This window comes from Hypanus sabinus, chromosome 4 (assembly GCF_030144855.1).
Source record: "Hypanus sabinus isolate sHypSab1 chromosome 4, sHypSab1.hap1, whole genome shotgun sequence".
NCBI lineage: Eukaryota > Metazoa > Chordata > Chondrichthyes > Myliobatiformes > Dasyatidae > Hypanus > Hypanus sabinus.
Genome location: NC_082709.1, coordinates 184,558,056 through 184,564,055, shown reverse-complemented (window position 1 = coordinate 184,564,055; position 6,000 = coordinate 184,558,056). Strand labels below are relative to the sequence as shown.

Sequence of the window (6,000 nt, the reverse complement as noted above, 5' to 3'; positions counted from 1 at the left end):
TGCCCTGGGTGATGTGGGTCCTTAATGATGGATGCCAACTTTTTGAGGCATTTCTCCTTGAAGGTGTCCTGGAGGCTCAGGCCCATGATGGAGATGACTGAGTTCACAACTTTTGAGCTTTTCATTAACTTTGCAGTAATTGTGAACAATGAAAAGCTAATATCTGCCGTGTAAATACTAAAATACTAGAACAATTTGACATTTTTGTGTGACCGCTTGGAGGTTCCATTAAAGCTGCCTGTTACCGAGTTGTTAAATGCTGCCAGATCCAGCTCAAACTGTATCATCAAGTTTGCTGATGATGTGGTTGGCCTTATCAGCAACAATGATGAGTTGGCGTACAGAGAGGGGGAAGAGAGGTTTGTCAACATAGAAATCCTACAGCAACATACAGGCCCTTCGGCCCACAAAATTGTGCTGAACATGTTCCTAACTTAGAAATTACTAGGCTTACCCATAGCCCTCTATTTTTCTAAGCTCCATGTACCTGTCCAAAAGTCTCTTAAAAGACCCTGTCATGTCCGCTTCCACCACCGTTGCCGGCAGCCCATTGCACGCAATCACCACTCTCTTATCACACTCAAATAGTGTGATAACAGCAACCTTAATCTCAACAAGATCAAAGATGATTGTTTCAGGAAGGCACAGGTCGGCCACTCTCCATGTGCACAATGTTCCTTGGTGTGCACATAGCATACAATCTAACCTAAACCCACAACACCTCCCGGCTAGTCAAGAAGGCACAGCAGCATCAACACTTCCTGGGGAGACGGAGGCGTTCAGGGCTCCCCCGAACCCCATTCTACAGGAGCACCATTGAAAATGTCCTGTCTGGCTGCGTTATTGAGTGGGACAGAAGCTGTGGGGCATCATACTGTAAAACCCTAATTAGTAAGAAACTCCACAAGGATCACCCTCGTTCAGTGAGCAGTAAATAGGATCTGCTGGTGGCCAATGTCAGTTCCCACTGCTCAGATGAGGCCACTCTTAGGTGGAGGACTTCCTGACTTAAGCCCACCCCCCGTACTGGGACATAGGCCACTGACAGCGGCTCACCAGAATTCTCTGTCCGGCATCAGTCTTTCAAGTTGTCCCGAGGTGTGTTGCCCGTCCTAAGTTCCTTCCTCTCCCAGGGATGAGGTCTTCTGTTCGTGTTTCTGTAGCTTAGGAGTTTTTACAGAAGGGGTTGCTATTCCCATGCCCGACCTTCTCCTTTCACAGCCGGGCTTGGGACCATCCAAGGCAGAGTTCTGGTTGAAGGAGTAAGTCATATTCCATTAGGGTGGATTCCAAGCTGTTGGAATGAACATCAATTTCTCCAACTTCTGGTAATCTTTCACGCTCCCTCTTCTTCAATTCCCCATTCTGGATTTTCTCTTACCTTCCTCTTCCCCTCACCTCAGCCTGGTGCCTCCCTCCTTCCCTTTCCCCCATGGTCCACGTTCCTCACCTGTCAGATTCCTTCTTCTTCAGCCCTTTCCCTTTCCCCCTCTCAGCTTCTCAGTTCATCCACCTGGCTTCACTATCACCTTCCAGCTAGCCTCTTTCCCTGCCCCCACCTTTTTATTCTGGCATTTCCCCTCCCTCCCTCCTCAGTCTTGCAAAAGGGTCTAGGCCTGAAACCTGAAACGCGGACTGTTTGTTCACTTCCATCGGTGCTGACTCAGCTACGGAGTTTCTCCAGTGCAGACACATTCAACTGTTTCAGAAACAGTTACTTCCCATTTCGGAATGGACAATGAACACATGTACATCACTACACTGTTTTTGATTTTCATTTCTTTTTTAGTATCTTTTTGCTTTTTAATTGAATTTATGCATATATTGCTATATATTGTAATTTATAATTATTATGCATTGCTGCCACAAATCTACAAATTCCACTGCATCTGCCAGTGATATTGAACCTGATTCTGATTCTGACGGTGTCTAGGGGGCGAGATGAAGTGTTTTGCCTGACCCGCTGTGTCCCCTCAACAAACGTTACTCCATATTCCAGCATGTGCCATCTCTTGTTCAAAGTACATTTATTATCAAAGTACGTATATGTCGCCATATATTGTTTAGAAATTCATTTTCTTAACAGTAAAAGAAATACAATAGAATCCATGAAAAACGACACAAAGACTGACAAAAACAATATACAGTACAAAAACAGGTAAACTGTTCAATTAATTAATTTTAATCTATTTATTTATTGAATTAATTAATATCGAGAACGTGAGTTGCAGGGTCCTTGAAAGGGACTCGGTTGTGGAATAAGTTCAGGATTGAGCTGAGTGAAGTTATCCACGTCGGTTCAGGAGCCTGATGGTTGAAGGATGTCTGTTCCAGAACATGGTGGTGTGAAACCTAAGACTCCTGTACTTCCTTCCGAATAGCAGCAGTGAGAAAAGATCATGGCCTGGATGATGGGGGTCTTGACGATGAATGCCGCTTCTTGAAACAGCGCTCCTTGTAGATGTGCTCAACGTGGGAAGGGATTTCCTATGATGAACTTTCTGTGTCTCCTCTTTGAGAATAATGGAAGCTGGAAAGCAAAGTCTCCATAGCTCAGCTGGAGTGGAGAATTAACATAAATTGGATTTTTAAAATTTTAAATAATTGCAGTTAAGGAAATCCTCAAGTCCTGAACTACGTACTGTATTTCTCGTTAGAAATTCCCCGACTCCACAGAGCGCAGTGGCAGATTATCGCCAGCAGGGGGCGCGAAGGGCCCAGGGTCACACAAAAGGTGAAGGAGGCAGGTGAAATTTACTAAATGTTTACTTATGTCTCTAGAGATCCACCAACGGAAACCAGTGAAAAATCGAGAGTAAAATTTACCATATCTATTGTTTAATGCAAACACAACTTCCCAGCTCCTCACTTTTCATTCTTTATTGTTCACAACATTCCTCTGGCCACCCCCTCGATAGTGTTCATCTTGGAATGCTCCAGAGTAGATGACGTAAAGCGAAGGGAGGAACCAACCATAGAAAGGAATAGGTGGGTAGATGTTGATTAAAATTGTGCTTTTCATTACAGTGATAACCTCAGATTACGTTGTAAAGTAGTAGAGGCATTGTAGTTTTTACTAGCAATTCATGGGATAGCTGGAGTACGCTGGAAAGACTTGTTGCCAGTGTGTTATTCTGTTTCCTGTCATGTACACCCCTCCGTTTCAAGTCCCAGGGTTGTTTGGGTGCCCGCGGAGTAGCGGAAAGAGAAGGGGGCACGGACCGGAGGCAGCGTTGGGGGCTACAGTGTATCTGTGAGGGGTACCGAGGGAGGGGGTACAGTGTATCTGTGGGGGGTACCGAGGGAGAGGCTACAGTGTATCTGTGGGGGGTACCGAGGGAGGGGATACAGTGTATCTGTGGGGGGTACCGAGGGAGAGGCTACAGTGTATCTGTGGGGGGTACCGAGGGAGGGGATACAGTGTATCTGTGGGGGGTACTGAGGGAGAGGATACAGTGTATCTGTGGGGGGTACCGAGGGAGGGGATACAGTGTATCTGTGGGGGGTACCGAGGGAGGGGATACAGTGTATCTGTGGGGGGTACTGAGGGAGAGGATACAGTGTATCTGTGGGGGGTACTGAGGGAGGGGATACAGTGTATCTGTGGGGGGTACTGAGGGAGAGGATACAGTGTATCTGTGGGGGGTACTGAGGGAGAGGATACAGTGTATCTGTGGGGGGTACTGAGGGAGAGGATACAGTGTATCTGTGGGGGGATACTGAGGGAGGGGATACAGTGTATCTGTGGGGGGTACTGAGGGAGAGGATACAGTGTATCTGTGGGGGGATACTGAGGGAGGGGATACAGTGTATCTGTGGGGGGATACTGAGGGAGGGGATACAGTGAGGGAATATTCTGTCTGTGTGCGCGGAGGGGGGGTGAATACGCTGTGAGTTACTGGGGGAGAAATACAGTGTGAGAAGGCATTTAAGGGGTACAGAGGGGGATACAGTGCGTGGGAGGTAGTGGGGGCAGGTATACAGCGTGGAGGGTGTACATTGTTTTGGGAGGGAATATAGTGGGAGAGGGGATACAGTAAGAGCGCGGGACTACAGTGGGAGTCGGAAAGGATACAGTGCGTGCTGGACTGAGGTAATCTCTGATCAGGAGCATAGACTATTTCCCATTGTAATCGTGAAGAAGAGCATCTGGTGTGACACTCAGCTGGATTAGCAGGGTAAGTGGTATTGTATGATCCTCCTGCTCGCCCCATTGGCGTACAGAGAGTTTGAAGCATGCTGGGGTAAGGACGACTGTGTGTGTCAGGGTTTAGACACGAGAGTGACGAACGTGGGATTTAATGGCTAAATCCCACACTCACAAACTTCTATAGATGTGTGTTGGAAAGTGTGCTAACTTGCTGCATAACGGCTTTGAGCAGAAAATCCTACAAAAGGTAGTGGATTCGGCCCAGTGCTTCTAGGGTAAAATCCTCCCAACCATTGAGCACATGAATAGTTGCCATTGGAGAGCAGAATTCATAATCAAAGACCCTCACCACTCAGGTCATGCTCTTTTATCACTGCTGCCATCAGGTCGAAGGTACAGGAGCCTCAGGACTCGCACCATCACATTCAAGAACAGTCACTACCCCCAGCCATCAGACTCTTGAACAAAAGGAGATAACTACACTCATTTAAGGACTGTTTTATCTTGTTATTTCATGCTCATTATTTATTGCTATTTATTTTTATCTGATTTACACTGTTTATTATCCATTGATCCAGTTTACAGTTACTGTTCTATAGGTTTGCTAAGTGTTCTCACAGTAAAAGAATCTCAGGGTTATATATGGTGACATATATGTGCTCTGATAATAAATATTCCTTTGAACTTTGAACATCAGCCCTGGTGAAGGGTCTTAGCCTGAAATATTGACTATTTATTCGTCTCCTCAGATCAGGGATTCCTAACCTTTTTTATGCCATGGAATAATACCATTAAGCAAAGGGTTCGTGTAGCCCAGCTTGGGAACTCCTGCCTTAGTTGCATCCTGACCTGAGTTCCCCCAGTATTTTGTGTGTGTTACTCTGGATTAAGAGCATTTACAGAATCTCTTGTGATTATTTAAGATAGAGTTGTGGAGACATACAAACAAGTCCAAAACAATGCCGTTTAATTTAGCAGTATTCATGGGGTATTCATGTGTGATAATTAAACATGAACTTAAATTTGAAAGTACTGGGGGTACACAACAAGGTAGCGTCTGTGGTGGGAAATGGATGGTCTATATTTGGGTCGAGGCACTTCATCTGGACTTAGGCCCTGTGACCCAGTGAATCTGCATGGCCTGAAACATCAACTGTTCTCAATAGATGCTGCCTATTCTTCCCGGAGAGCAAAGCCTTGGAATCAGAATCAGGTTTAATATCATTGGCATATGTTGTGAAATTTGTTGTTTCGAGGCAGCAGTACAGAGCAATATATAATAATTAAAAATCTATGAATTACAAGAAGAAATATGTATTGAAATAATTGTAAAAGATAGTGCAAAAAGAGAGAAAAAATAGTGAGGTCGTAATCATGGGTTCAATATCCATTCAGACATCGGATGGCAGAGGGGAAGAAGCTGTTCCTGTAACATTGAATATGTGTCTTCAGACTCCGATACCTCCTCCTTGATGATAGCAATGTTTTGGGTGAGGGTGTGTCCACAATAATGGATGCTGCCTTTTGAAGGTGTCCTGGATACTGGGGAGGCCAGTGCCCATGATGAAGCTGGCTGAGTTTACAACTCTCTGAAGCTTATTCTGATCCTGTGCAGTGGCCCCTCCACACCCAATGGTGATGCAAACAATTAGAATGCTCTCCACTGTTCATTTGTGAGAGTTTTTGGTGACATGCAAAGTTTCCTCAAATTCCCAATGAGGTACAGAGAAAGCTTTGTTTTGTATACCAAAATCAGGTTTAGTATCACGGGCAAATGTGAAATCTGTTAACTTTGTGGCAGCAGTACACTGGTAATAGAGGAAAAAGCTGAATTACAGTATGTACGTATG

The 6,000-nt window shown here is 45.3% G+C and overlaps 1 protein-coding gene across 4 annotated transcripts in view; it reads left to right on the top strand.

Moving 5' to 3' along the window:
• The first annotated feature begins 3,909 nt into the window (after positions 1–3,909).
• Positions 3,910–6,000, top strand: part of c4h21orf91 (chromosome 4 C21orf91 homolog) — a 137,529-nt gene continuing 135,438 nt past the window's right edge. For 2 of the 4 annotated variants that reach the window (XM_059968991.1, XM_059968992.1), the window contains exon 1: positions 3,910–4,178. The gene's annotated coding sequence lies outside the window, so the exon portion shown is untranslated. The remainder of the gene's footprint in view (positions 4,179–6,000) is intronic. The other 2 variants (XM_059968993.1, XM_059968990.1) reach the window with 2 other exon arrangements.